General features: G+C 42.9%; 12 non-coding genes across 12 annotated transcripts; all 12 read left to right on the top strand.

The window, feature by feature from the left end:
- The first annotated feature begins 984 nt into the window (after positions 1 to 984).
- Positions 985 to 1,056, top strand: TRNAD-GUC (transfer RNA aspartic acid (anticodon GUC)). Its single transcript has one exon. It is a non-coding gene; the product is annotated as a tRNA-Asp (tRNA).
- A 1,082-nt stretch (positions 1,057 to 2,138) lies between these two features.
- On the top strand, positions 2,139 to 2,210 carry TRNAD-GUC (transfer RNA aspartic acid (anticodon GUC)). Its single transcript has one exon. It is a non-coding gene; the product is annotated as a tRNA-Asp (tRNA).
- A 1,082-nt stretch (positions 2,211 to 3,292) lies between these two features.
- Positions 3,293 to 3,364, top strand: TRNAD-GUC (transfer RNA aspartic acid (anticodon GUC)). The gene has a single exon. It is a non-coding gene; the product is annotated as a tRNA-Asp (tRNA).
- A 1,082-nt stretch (positions 3,365 to 4,446) lies between these two features.
- TRNAD-GUC (transfer RNA aspartic acid (anticodon GUC)) lies at positions 4,447 to 4,518 on the top strand. Its single transcript has one exon. It is a non-coding gene; the product is annotated as a tRNA-Asp (tRNA).
- Positions 4,519 to 5,600: 1,082 nt separating this feature from the next.
- TRNAD-GUC (transfer RNA aspartic acid (anticodon GUC)) lies at positions 5,601 to 5,672 on the top strand. The gene has a single exon. It is a non-coding gene; the product is annotated as a tRNA-Asp (tRNA).
- Positions 5,673 to 6,754: 1,082 nt separating this feature from the next.
- On the top strand, positions 6,755 to 6,826 carry TRNAD-GUC (transfer RNA aspartic acid (anticodon GUC)). Its single transcript has one exon. It is a non-coding gene; the product is annotated as a tRNA-Asp (tRNA).
- A 1,082-nt stretch (positions 6,827 to 7,908) lies between these two features.
- On the top strand, positions 7,909 to 7,980 carry TRNAD-GUC (transfer RNA aspartic acid (anticodon GUC)). The gene has a single exon. It is a non-coding gene; the product is annotated as a tRNA-Asp (tRNA).
- A 1,082-nt stretch (positions 7,981 to 9,062) lies between these two features.
- On the top strand, positions 9,063 to 9,134 carry TRNAD-GUC (transfer RNA aspartic acid (anticodon GUC)). The gene has a single exon. It is a non-coding gene; the product is annotated as a tRNA-Asp (tRNA).
- Positions 9,135 to 10,216: 1,082 nt separating this feature from the next.
- Positions 10,217 to 10,288, top strand: TRNAD-GUC (transfer RNA aspartic acid (anticodon GUC)). The gene has a single exon. It is a non-coding gene; the product is annotated as a tRNA-Asp (tRNA).
- Positions 10,289 to 11,370: 1,082 nt separating this feature from the next.
- TRNAD-GUC (transfer RNA aspartic acid (anticodon GUC)) lies at positions 11,371 to 11,442 on the top strand. Its single transcript has one exon. It is a non-coding gene; the product is annotated as a tRNA-Asp (tRNA).
- A 1,082-nt stretch (positions 11,443 to 12,524) lies between these two features.
- Positions 12,525 to 12,596, top strand: TRNAD-GUC (transfer RNA aspartic acid (anticodon GUC)). Its single transcript has one exon. It is a non-coding gene; the product is annotated as a tRNA-Asp (tRNA).
- A 1,082-nt stretch (positions 12,597 to 13,678) lies between these two features.
- On the top strand, positions 13,679 to 13,750 carry TRNAD-GUC (transfer RNA aspartic acid (anticodon GUC)). The gene has a single exon. It is a non-coding gene; the product is annotated as a tRNA-Asp (tRNA).
- The last annotated feature ends 369 nt before the right edge of the window (positions 13,751 to 14,119 follow it).

The raw sequence follows: 14,119 nt of genomic DNA, 5'->3' as shown, positions 1-14,119 counted from the left end.
TCAGCTTCTGCACCCTTCCCTGTCCAGCAACACAGTGTGATCTTATAGTATACAGCTTTCATTCCCAATTCTGTATTCAACTGGCTATATCTCAGGCTCTGTCACAGCTAGAACTGTGATTCTACTGTCATATGAAAGATTGGAATCTCCCCTTTCATATGCCACCAGAACCGCGGTTCTAGGTCGTCCACAGCCCGAGATATGGCTGTTTGAATGGATCCCCCTTCCCTCTAGACTGTCTCCTAATGCTGTGAAACAGCATCCTGCTGATAGGACAGAGTCAGAGGCTGGGAGGAAGCCCCACCTCAGGAGAATCGCTGCTGTTACCTCCCAGTTGTCTTATAAATTCTCATTTACATATTTAGAAAAAAGCTCATAACTTTTGAAATAATAAACGTTTTGGGACACAATTTTCACTAGTATTATCAGTGTGACAGCGCCTATCAAATTAGCTAGGAGATAGGGAAGTACAAGTGACAGAGCCTATTTAAATAGGACGAAATTGCAGTACCAGGATTATTATCTGTCTTACAAGCAGATACATTTAGAAAAATGCTAATTTTCTCTACAATTTTCTCTACGATTCGGATTGTATCGACCACATTTTACCACTTACATAAAGTACAATGTGTCACAAGAAAACAATCTCAGAATGCTTGGATAAATAAAAGAATTCCAAAGTTATTACCACATAAAGAGAAGACAATATGTCATTGCCATATTTATTCATTTTCCTATCATAGGGGGGCACACTAATCTGTATTAGAGTTGTTGAATGGTCTCAGTGGTGTCAGATTAATAGTGAATAACGAGCACAGGGATGTGGGGGCATAGCATAGTTACCAAAACAAAGACCACTCTCGGCATCGGACACGCCATACAGACCCATTCCACATATATGCCATTTACACAATGCACTCAGGCCACACATGCGCCGCCGCTAGGCCTGCTCCACGCAACTCACACAGCCGTGGTATCAGCAGGTCCTCGTTAGTATAGTGGAGAGTATCCCCGCCTGTCACGCGGGAGACCGGGGTTCGATTCCCCGACGGGGAGAATTGTCACTTTTAGACACATCAATAACCAGAATTATAAAACAAGACTCTTTCTTTTCACTTTGGGCGGTGTAATGTTTTCTGTATGACGCTGTCCAATCAGCTTCTGCACCCTTCCCTGTCCAGCAACACAGTGTGATCTTATAGTATACAGCTTTCATTCCCAATTCTGTATTCAACTGGCTATATCTCAGGCTCTGTCACAGCTAGAACTGTGATTCTACTGTCATATGAAAGATTGGAATCTCCCCTTTCATATGCCACCAGAACCGCGGTTCTAGGTCGTCCACAGCCCGAGATATGGCTGTTTGAATGGATCCCCCTTCCCTCTAGACTGTCTCCTAATGCTGTGAAACAGCATCCTGCTGATAGGACAGAGTCAGAGGCTGGGAGGAAGCCCCACCTCAGGAGAATCGCTGCTGTTACCTCCCAGTTGTCTTATAAATTCTCATTTACATATTTAGAAAAAAGCTCATAACTTTTGAAATAATAAACGTTTTGGGACACAATTTTCACTAGTATTATCAGTGTGACAGCGCCTATCAAATTAGCTAGGAGATAGGGAAGTACAAGTGACAGAGCCTATTTAAATAGGACGAAATTGCAGTACCAGGATTATTATCTGTCTTACAAGCAGATACATTTAGAAAAATGCTAATTTTCTCTACAATTTTCTCTACGATTCGGATTGTATCGACCACATTTTACCACTTACATAAAGTACAATGTGTCACAAGAAAACAATCTCAGAATGCTTGGATAAATAAAAGAATTCCAAAGTTATTACCACATAAAGAGAAGACAATATGTCATTGCCATATTTATTCATTTTCCTATCATAGGGGGGCACACTAATCTGTATTAGAGTTGTTGAATGGTCTCAGTGGTGTCAGATTAATAGTGAATAACGAGCACAGGGATGTGGGGGCATAGCATAGTTACCAAAACAAAGACCACTCTCGGCATCGGACACGCCATACAGACCCATTCCACATATATGCCATTTACACAATGCACTCAGGCCACACATGCGCCGCCGCTAGGCCTGCTCCACGCAACTCACACAGCCGTGGTATCAGCAGGTCCTCGTTAGTATAGTGGAGAGTATCCCCGCCTGTCACGCGGGAGACCGGGGTTCGATTCCCCGACGGGGAGAATTGTCACTTTTAGACACATCAATAACCAGAATTATAAAACAAGACTCTTTCTTTTCACTTTGGGCGGTGTAATGTTTTCTGTATGACGCTGTCCAATCAGCTTCTGCACCCTTCCCTGTCCAGCAACACAGTGTGATCTTATAGTATACAGCTTTCATTCCCAATTCTGTATTCAACTGGCTATATCTCAGGCTCTGTCACAGCTACAACTGTGATTCTACTGTCATATGAAAGATTGGAATCTCCCCTTTCATATGCCACCAGAACCGCGGTTCTAGGTCGTCCACAGCCCGAGATATGGCTGTTTGAATGGATCCCCCTTCCCTCTAGACTGTCTCCTAATGCTGTGAAACAGCATCCTGCTGATAGGACAGAGTCAGAGGCTGGGAGGAAGCCCCACCTCAGGAGAATCGCTGCTGTTACCTCCCAGTTGTCTTATAAATTCTCATTTACATATTTAGAAAAAAGCTCATAACTTTTGAAATAATAAACGTTTTGGGACACAATTTTCACTAGTATTATCAGTGTGACAGCGCCTATCAAATTAGCTAGGAGATAGGGAAGTACAAGTGACAGAGCCTATTTAAATAGGACGAAATTGCAGTACCAGGATTATTATCTGTCTTACAAGCAGATACATTTAGAAAAATGCTAATTTTCTCTACAATTTTCTCTACGATTCGGATTGTATCGACCACATTTTACCACTTACATAAAGTACAATGTGTCACAAGAAAACAATCTCAGAATGCTTGGATAAATAAAAGAATTCCAAAGTTATTACCACATAAAGAGAAGACAATATGTCATTGCCATATTTATTCATTTTCCTATCATAGGGGGGCACACTAATCTGTATTAGAGTTGTTGAATGGTCTCAGTGGTGTCAGATTAATAGTGAATAACGAGCACAGGGATGTGGGGGCATAGCATAGTTACCAAAACAAAGACCACTCTCGGCATCGGACACGCCATACAGACCCATTCCACATATATGCCATTTACACAATGCACTCAGGCCACACATGCGCCGCCGCTAGGCCTGCTCCACGCAACTCACACAGCCGTGGTATCAGCAGGTCCTCGTTAGTATAGTGGAGAGTATCCCCGCCTGTCACGCGGGAGACCGGGGTTCGATTCCCCGACGGGGAGAATTGTCACTTTTAGACACATCAATAACCAGAATTATAAAACAAGACTCTTTCTTTTCACTTTGGGCGGTGTAATGTTTTCTGTATGACGCTGTCCAATCAGCTTCTGCACCCTTCCCTGTCCAGCAACACAGTGTGATCTTATAGTATACAGCTTTCATTCCCAATTCTGTATTCAACTGGCTATATCTCAGGCTCTGTCACAGCTACAACTGTGATTCTACTGTCATATGAAAGATTGGAATCTCCCCTTTCATATGCCACCAGAACCGCGGTTCTAGGTCGTCCACAGCCCGAGATATGGCTGTTTGAATGGATCCCCCTTCCCTCTAGACTGTCTCCTAATGCTGTGAAACAGCATCCTGCTGATAGGACAGAGTCAGAGGCTGGGAGGAAGCCCCACCTCAGGAGAATCGCTGCTGTTACCTCCCAGTTGTCTTATAAATTCTCATTTACATATTTAGAAAAAAGCTCATAACTTTTGAAATAATAAACGTTTTGGGACACAATTTTCACTAGTATTATCAGTGTGACAGCGCCTATCAAATTAGCTAGGAGATAGGGAAGTACAAGTGACAGAGCCTATTTAAATAGGACGAAATTGCAGTACCAGGATTATTATCTGTCTTACAAGCAGATACATTTAGAAAAATGCTAATTTTCTCTACAATTTTCTCTACGATTCGGATTGTATCGACCACATTTTACCACTTACATAAAGTACAATGTGTCACAAGAAAACAATCTCAGAATGCTTGGATAAATAAAAGAATTCCAAAGTTATTACCACATAAAGAGAAGACAATATGTCATTGCCATATTTATTCATTTTCCTATCATAGGGGGGCACACTAATCTGTATTAGAGTTGTTGAATGGTCTCAGTGGTGTCAGATTAATAGTGAATAACGAGCACAGGGATGTGGGGGCATAGCATAGTTACCAAAACAAAGACCACTCTCGGCATCGGACACGCCATACAGACCCATTCCACATATATGCCATTTACACAATGCACTCAGGCCACACATGCGCCGCCGCTAGGCCTGCTCCACGCAACTCACACAGCCGTGGTATCAGCAGGTCCTCGTTAGTATAGTGGAGAGTATCCCCGCCTGTCACGCGGGAGACCGGGGTTCGATTCCCCGACGGGGAGAATTGTCACTTTTAGACACATCAATAACCAGAATTATAAAACAAGACTCTTTCTTTTCACTTTGGGCGGTGTAATGTTTTCTGTATGACGCTGTCCAATCAGCTTCTGCACCCTTCCCTGTCCAGCAACACAGTGTGATCTTATAGTATACAGCTTTCATTCCCAATTCTGTATTCAACTGGCTATATCTCAGGCTCTGTCACAGCTACAACTGTGATTCTACTGTCATATGAAAGATTGGAATCTCCCCTTTCATATGCCACCAGAACCGCGGTTCTAGGTCGTCCACAGCCCGAGATATGGCTGTTTGAATGGATCCCCCTTCCCTCTAGACTGTCTCCTAATGCTGTGAAACAGCATCCTGCTGATAGGACAGAGTCAGAGGCTGGGAGGAAGCCCCACCTCAGGAGAATCGCTGCTGTTACCTCCCAGTTGTCTTATAAATTCTCATTTACATATTTAGAAAAAAGCTCATAACTTTTGAAATAATAAACGTTTTGGGACACAATTTTCACTAGTATTATCAGTGTGACAGCGCCTATCAAATTAGCTAGGAGATAGGGAAGTACAAGTGACAGAGCCTATTTAAATAGGACGAAATTGCAGTACCAGGATTATTATCTGTCTTACAAGCAGATACATTTAGAAAAATGCTAATTTTCTCTACAATTTTCTCTACGATTCGGATTGTATCGACCACATTTTACCACTTACATAAAGTACAATGTGTCACAAGAAAACAATCTCAGAATGCTTGGATAAATAAAAGAATTCCAAAGTTATTACCACATAAAGAGAAGACAATATGTCATTGCCATATTTATTCATTTTCCTATCATAGGGGGGCACACTAATCTGTATTAGAGTTGTTGAATGGTCTCAGTGGTGTCAGATTAATAGTGAATAACGAGCACAGGGATGTGGGGGCATAGCATAGTTACCAAAACAAAGACCACTCTCGGCATCGGACACGCCATACAGACCCATTCCACATATATGCCATTTACACAATGCACTCAGGCCACACATGCGCCGCCGCTAGGCCTGCTCCACGCAACTCACACAGCCGTGGTATCAGCAGGTCCTCGTTAGTATAGTGGAGAGTATCCCCGCCTGTCACGCGGGAGACCGGGGTTCGATTCCCCGACGGGGAGAATTGTCACTTTTAGACACATCAATAACCAGAATTATAAAACAAGACTCTTTCTTTTCACTTTGGGCGGTGTAATGTTTTCTGTATGACGCTGTCCAATCAGCTTCTGCACCCTTCCCTGTCCAGCAACACAGTGTGATCTTATAGTATACAGCTTTCATTCCCAATTCTGTATTCAACTGGCTATATCTCAGGCTCTGTCACAGCTAGAACTGTGATTCTACTGTCATATGAAAGATTGGAATCTCCCCTTTCATATGCCACCAGAACCGCGGTTCTAGGTCGTCCACAGCCCGAGATATGGCTGTTTGAATGGATCCCCCTTCCCTCTAGACTGTCTCCTAATGCTGTGAAACAGCATCCTGCTGATAGGACAGAGTCAGAGGCTGGGAGGAAGCCCCACCTCAGGAGAATCGCTGCTGTTACCTCCCAGTTGTCTTATAAATTCTCATTTACATATTTAGAAAAAAGCTCATAACTTTTGAAATAATAAACGTTTTGGGACACAATTTTCACTAGTATTATCAGTGTGACAGCGCCTATCAAATTAGCTAGGAGATAGGGAAGTACAAGTGACAGAGCCTATTTAAATAGGACGAAATTGCAGTACCAGGATTATTATCTGTCTTACAAGCAGATACATTTAGAAAAATGCTAATTTTCTCTACAATTTTCTCTACGATTCGGATTGTATCGACCACATTTTACCACTTACATAAAGTACAATGTGTCACAAGAAAACAATCTCAGAATGCTTGGATAAATAAAAGAATTCCAAAGTTATTACCACATAAAGAGAAGACAATATGTCATTGCCATATTTATTCATTTTCCTATCATAGGGGGGCACACTAATCTGTATTAGAGTTGTTGAATGGTCTCAGTGGTGTCAGATTAATAGTGAATAACGAGCACAGGGATGTGGGGGCATAGCATAGTTACCAAAACAAAGACCACTCTCGGCATCGGACACGCCATACAGACCCATTCCACATATATGCCATTTACACAATGCACTCAGGCCACACATGCGCCGCCGCTAGGCCTGCTCCACGCAACTCACACAGCCGTGGTATCAGCAGGTCCTCGTTAGTATAGTGGAGAGTATCCCCGCCTGTCACGCGGGAGACCGGGGTTCGATTCCCCGACGGGGAGAATTGTCACTTTTAGACACATCAATAACCAGAATTATAAAACAAGACTCTTTCTTTTCACTTTGGGCGGTGTAATGTTTTCTGTATGACGCTGTCCAATCAGCTTCTGCACCCTTCCCTGTCCAGCAACACAGTGTGATCTTATAGTATACAGCTTTCATTCCCAATTCTGTATTCAACTGGCTATATCTCAGGCTCTGTCACAGCTACAACTGTGATTCTACTGTCATATGAAAGATTGGAATCTCCCCTTTCATATGCCACCAGAACCGCGGTTCTAGGTCGTCCACAGCCCGAGATATGGCTGTTTGAATGGATCCCCCTTCCCTCTAGACTGTCTCCTAATGCTGTGAAACAGCATCCTGCTGATAGGACAGAGTCAGAGGCTGGGAGGAAGCCCCACCTCAGGAGAATCGCTGCTGTTACCTCCCAGTTGTCTTATAAATTCTCATTTACATATTTAGAAAAAAGCTCATAACTTTTGAAATAATAAACGTTTTGGGACACAATTTTCACTAGTATTATCAGTGTGACAGCGCCTATCAAATTAGCTAGGAGATAGGGAAGTACAAGTGACAGAGCCTATTTAAATAGGACGAAATTGCAGTACCAGGATTATTATCTGTCTTACAAGCAGATACATTTAGAAAAATGCTAATTTTCTCTACAATTTTCTCTACGATTCGGATTGTATCGACCACATTTTACCACTTACATAAAGTACAATGTGTCACAAGAAAACAATCTCAGAATGCTTGGATAAATAAAAGAATTCCAAAGTTATTACCACATAAAGAGAAGACAATATGTCATTGCCATATTTATTCATTTTCCTATCATAGGGGGGCACACTAATCTGTATTAGAGTTGTTGAATGGTCTCAGTGGTGTCAGATTAATAGTGAATAACGAGCACAGGGATGTGGGGGCATAGCATAGTTACCAAAACAAAGACCACTCTCGGCATCGGACACGCCATACAGACCCATTCCACATATATGCCATTTACACAATGCACTCAGGCCACACATGCGCCGCCGCTAGGCCTGCTCCACGCAACTCACACAGCCGTGGTATCAGCAGGTCCTCGTTAGTATAGTGGAGAGTATCCCCGCCTGTCACGCGGGAGACCGGGGTTCGATTCCCCGACGGGGAGAATTGTCACTTTTAGACACATCAATAACCAGAATTATAAAACAAGACTCTTTCTTTTCACTTTGGGCGGTGTAATGTTTTCTGTATGACGCTGTCCAATCAGCTTCTGCACCCTTCCCTGTCCAGCAACACAGTGTGATCTTATAGTATACAGCTTTCATTCCCAATTCTGTATTCAACTGGCTATATCTCAGGCTCTGTCACAGCTACAACTGTGATTCTACTGTCATATGAAAGATTGGAATCTCCCCTTTCATATGCCACCAGAACCGCGGTTCTAGGTCGTCCACAGCCCGAGATATGGCTGTTTGAATGGATCCCCCTTCCCTCTAGACTGTCTCCTAATGCTGTGAAACAGCATCCTGCTGATAGGACAGAGTCAGAGGCTGGGAGGAAGCCCCACCTCAGGAGAATCGCTGCTGTTACCTCCCAGTTGTCTTATAAATTCTCATTTACATATTTAGAAAAAAGCTCATAACTTTTGAAATAATAAACGTTTTGGGACACAATTTTCACTAGTATTATCAGTGTGACAGCGCCTATCAAATTAGCTAGGAGATAGGGAAGTACAAGTGACAGAGCCTATTTAAATAGGACGAAATTGCAGTACCAGGATTATTATCTGTCTTACAAGCAGATACATTTAGAAAAATGCTAATTTTCTCTACAATTTTCTCTACGATTCGGATTGTATCGACCACATTTTACCACTTACATAAAGTACAATGTGTCACAAGAAAACAATCTCAGAATGCTTGGATAAATAAAAGAATTCCAAAGTTATTACCACATAAAGAGAAGACAATATGTCATTGCCATATTTATTCATTTTCCTATCATAGGGGGGCACACTAATCTGTATTAGAGTTGTTGAATGGTCTCAGTGGTGTCAGATTAATAGTGAATAACGAGCACAGGGATGTGGGGGCATAGCATAGTTACCAAAACAAAGACCACTCTCGGCATCGGACACGCCATACAGACCCATTCCACATATATGCCATTTACACAATGCACTCAGGCCACACATGCGCCGCCGCTAGGCCTGCTCCACGCAACTCACACAGCCGTGGTATCAGCAGGTCCTCGTTAGTATAGTGGAGAGTATCCCCGCCTGTCACGCGGGAGACCGGGGTTCGATTCCCCGACGGGGAGAATTGTCACTTTTAGACACATCAATAACCAGAATTATAAAACAAGACTCTTTCTTTTGACTTTGGGCGGTGTAATGTTTTCTGTATGACGCTGTCCAATCAGCTTCTGCACCCTTCCCTGTCCAGCAACACAGTGTGATCTTATAGTATACAGCTTTCATTCCCAATTCTGTATTCAACTGGCTATATCTCAGGCTCTGTCACAGCTAGAACTGTGATTCTACTGTCATATGAAAGATTGGAATCTCCCCTTTCATATGCCACCAGAACCGCGGTTCTAGGTCGTCCACAGCCCGAGATATGGCTGTTTGAATGGATCCCCCTTCCCTCTAGACTGTCTCCTAATGCTGTGAAACAGCATCCTGCTGATAGGACAGAGTCAGAGGCTGGGAGGAAGCCCCACCTCAGGAGAATCGCTGCTGTTACCTCCCAGTTGTCTTATAAATTCTCATTTACATATTTAGAAAAAAGCTCATAACTTTTGAAATAATAAAGGTTTTGGGACACAATTTTCACTAGTATTATCAGTGTGACAGCGCCTATCAAATTAGCTAGGAGATAGGGAAGTACAAGTGACAGAGCCTCTTTAAATAGGACGAAATTGCAGTACCAGGATTATTATCTGTCTTACAAGCAGATACATTTAGAAAAATGCTAATTTTCTCTACAATTTTCTCTACGATTCGGATTGTATCGACCACATTTTACCACTTACATAAAGTACAATGTGTCACAAGAAAACAATCTCAGAATGCTTGGATAAATAAAAGAATTCCAAAGTTATTACCACATAAAGAGAAGACAATATGTCATTGCCATATTTATTCATTTTCCTATCATAGGGGGGCACACTAATCTGTATTAGAGTTGTTGAATGGTCTCAGTGGTGTCAGATTAATAGTGAATAACGAGCACAGGGATGTGGGGGCATAGCATAGTTACCAAAACAAAGACCACTCTCGGCATCGGACACGCCATACAGACCCATTCCACATATATGCCATTTACACAATGCACTCAGGCCACACATGCGCCGCCGCTAGGCCTGCTCCACGCAACTCACACAGCCGTGGTATCAGCAGGTCCTCGTTAGTATAGTGGAGAGTATCCCCGCCTGTCACGCGGGAGACCGGGGTTCGATTCCCCGACGGGGAGAATTGTCACTTTTAGACACATCAATAACCAGAATTATAAAACAAGACTCTTTCTTTTCACTTTGGGCGGTGTAATGTTTTCTGTATGACGCTGTCCAATCAGCTTCTGCACCCTTCCCTGTCCAGCAACACAGTGTGATCTTATAGTATACAGCTTTCATTCCCAATTCTGTATTCAACTGGCTATATCTCAGGCTCTGTCACAGCTACAACTGTGATTCTACTGTCATATGAAAGATTGGAATCTCCCCTTTCATATGCCACCAGAACCGCGGTTCTAGGTCGTCCACAGCCCGAGATATGGCTGTTTGAATGGATCCCCCTTCCCTCTAGACTGTCTCCTAATGCTGTGAAACAGCATCCTGCTGATAGGACAGAGTCAGAGGCTGGGAGGAAGCCCCACCTCAGGAGAATCGCTGCTGTTACCTCCCAGTTGTCTTATAAATTCTCATTTACATATTTAGAAAAAAGCTCATAACTTTTGAAATAATAAACGTTTTGGGACACAATTTTCACTAGTATTATCAGTGTGACAGCGCCTATCAAATTAGCTAGGAGATAGGGAAGTACAAGTGACAGAGCCTATTTAAATAGGACGAAATTGCAGTACCAGGATTATTATCTGTCTTACAAGCAGATACATTTAGAAAAATGCTAATTTTCTCTACAATTTTCTCTACGATTCGGATTGTATCGACCACATTTTACCACTTACATAAAGTACAATGTGTCACAAGAAAACAATCTCAGAATGCTTGGATAAATAAAAGAATTCCAAAGTTATTACCACATAAAGAGAAGACAATATGTCATTGCCATATTTATTCATTTTCCTATCATAGGGGGGCACACTAATCTGTATTAGAGTTGTTGAATGGTCTCAGTGGTGTCAGATTAATAGTGAATAACGAGCACAGGGATGTGGGGGCATAGCATAGTTACCAAAACAAAGACCACTCTCGGCATCGGACACGCCATACAGACCCATTCCACATATATGCCATTTACACAATGCACTCAGGCCACACATGCGCCGCCGCTAGGCCTGCTCCACGCAACTCACACAGCCGTGGTATCAGCAGGTCCTCGTTAGTATAGTGGAGAGTATCCCCGCCTGTCACGTGGGAGACCGGGGTTCGATTCCCCGACGGGGAGAATTGTCACTTTTAGACACATCAATAACCAGAATTATAAAACAAGACTCTTTCTTTTCACTTTGGGCGGTGTAATGTTTTCTGTATGACGCTGTCCAATCAGCTTCTGCACCCTTCCCTGTCCAGCAACACAGTGTGATCTTATAGTATACAGCTTTCATTCCCAATTCTGTATTCAACTGGCTATATCTCAGGCTCTGTCACAGCTAGAACTGTGATTCTACTGTCATATGAAAGATTGGAATCTCCCCTTTCATATGCCACCAGAACCGCGGTTCTAGGTCGTCCACAGCCCGAGATATGGCTGTTTGAATGGATCCCCCTTCCCTCTAGACTGTCTCCTAATGCTGTGAAACAGCATCCTGCTGATAGGACAGAGTCAGAGGCTGGGAGGAAGCCCCACCTCAGGAGAATCGCTGCTGTTACCTCCCAGTTGTCTTATAAATTCTCATTTACATATTTAGAAAAAAGCTCATAACTTTTGAAATAATAAACGTTTTGGGACACAATTTTCACTAGTATTATCAGTGTGACAGCGCCTATCAAATTAGCTAGGAGATAGGGAAGTACAAGTGACAGAGCCTATTTAAATAGGACGAAATTGCAGTACCAGGATTATTATCTGTCTTACAAGCAGATACATTTAGAAAAATGCTAATTTTCTCTACAATTTTCTCTACGATTCGGATTGTATCGACCACATTTTACCACTTACATAAAGTACAATGTGTCACAAGAAAACAATCTCAGAATGCTTGGATAAATAAAAGAATTCCAAAGTTATTACCACATAAAGAGAAGACAATATGTCATTGCCATATTTATTCATTTTCCTATCATAGGGGGGCACACTAATCTGTATTAGAGTTGTTGAATGGTCTCAGTGGTGTCAGATTAATAGTGAATAACGAGCACAGGGATGTGGGGGCATAGCATAGTTACCAAAACAAAGACCACTCTCGGCATCGGACACGCCATACAGACCCATTCCACATATATGCCATTTACACAATGCACTCAGGCCACACATGCGCCGCCGCTAGGCCTGCTCCACGCAACTCACACAGCCGTGGTATCAGCAGGTCCTCGTTAGTATAGTGGAGAGTATCCCCGCCTGTCACGTGGGAGACCGGGGTTCGATTCCCCGACGGGGAGAATTGTCACTTTTAGACACATCAATAACCAGAATTATAAAACAAGACTCTTTCTTTTCACTTTGGGCGGTGTAATGTTTTCTGTATGACGCTGTCCAATCAGCTTCTGCACCCTTCCCTGTCCAGCAACACAGTGTGATCTTATAGTATACAGCTTTCATTCCCAATTCTGTATTCAACTGGCTATATCTCAGGCTCTGTCACAGCTACAACTGTGATTCTACTGTCATATGAAAGATTGGAATCTCCCCTTTCATATGCCACCAGAACCGCGGTTCTAGGTCGTCCACAGCCCGAGATATGGCTGTTTGAATGGATCCCCCTTCCCTCTAGACTGTCTCCTAATGCTGTGAAACAGCATCCTGCTGATAGGACAGAGTCAGAGGCTGGGAGGAAGCCCCACCTCAGGAGAATCGCTGCTGTTACCTCCCAGTTGTCTTATAAATTCTCATTTACATATTTAGAAAAAAGCTCATAACTTTTGAAATAATAAAGGTTTTGGGACACAATTTTCACTAGTATTATCAGTGTGACAGCGCCTATCAAATTAGCTAGGAGATAGGGAAGTACAAGTGACAGAGCCTCTTTAAATAGGACGAAATTGCAGTACCAGGATTATTATCTGTCTTACAAGCAGATACATTTAGAAAAATGCTAATTTTCTCTACAATTTTCTCTACGATTCGGATTGTATCGACCACATTTTACCACTTACATAAAGTACAATGTGTCACAAGAAAACAATCTCAGAATGCTTGGATAAATAAAAGAATTCCAAAGTTATTACCACATAAAGAGAAGACAATATGTCATTGCCATATTTATTCATTTTCCTATCATAGGGGGGCACACTAATCTGTATTAGAGTTGTTGAATGGTCTCAGTGGTGTCAGATTAATAGTGAATAACGAGCACAGGGATGTGGGGGCATAGCATAGTTACCAAAACAAAGACCACTCTCGGCATCGGACACGCCATACAGACCCATTCCACATATATGCCATTTACACAATGCACTCAGGCCACACATGCGCCGCCGCTAGGCCTGCTCCACGCAACTCACACAGCCGTGGTATCAGCAGGTCCTCGTTAGTATAGTGGAGAGTATCCCCGCCTGTCACGCGGGAGACCGGGGTTCGATTCCCCGACGGGGAGAATTGTCACTTTTAGACACATCAATAACCAGAATTATAAAACAAGACTCTTTCTTTTCACTTTGGGCGGTGTAATGTTTTCTGTATGACGCTGTCCAATCAGCTTCTGCACCCTTCCCTGTCCAGCAACACAGTGTGATCTTATAGTATACAGCTTTCATTCCCAATTCTGTATTCAACTGGCTATATCTCAGGCTCTGTCACAGCTACAACTGTGATTCTACTGTCATATGAAAGATTGGAATCTCCCCTTTCATATGCCACCAGAACCGCGGTTCTAGGTCGTCCACAGCCCGAGATATGGCTGTTTGAATGGATCCCCCTTCCCTCTAGACTGTCTCCTAATGCTGTGAAACAGCATCCTGCTGAT

Source organism: Rhinoderma darwinii, assembly GCF_050947455.1.
Source record: "Rhinoderma darwinii isolate aRhiDar2 chromosome 3 unlocalized genomic scaffold, aRhiDar2.hap1 SUPER_3_unloc_13, whole genome shotgun sequence".
Taxonomy (NCBI): domain Eukaryota; kingdom Metazoa; phylum Chordata; class Amphibia; order Anura; family Rhinodermatidae; genus Rhinoderma; species Rhinoderma darwinii.
This window is presented reverse-complemented; position numbering and strand designations above follow the sequence as displayed.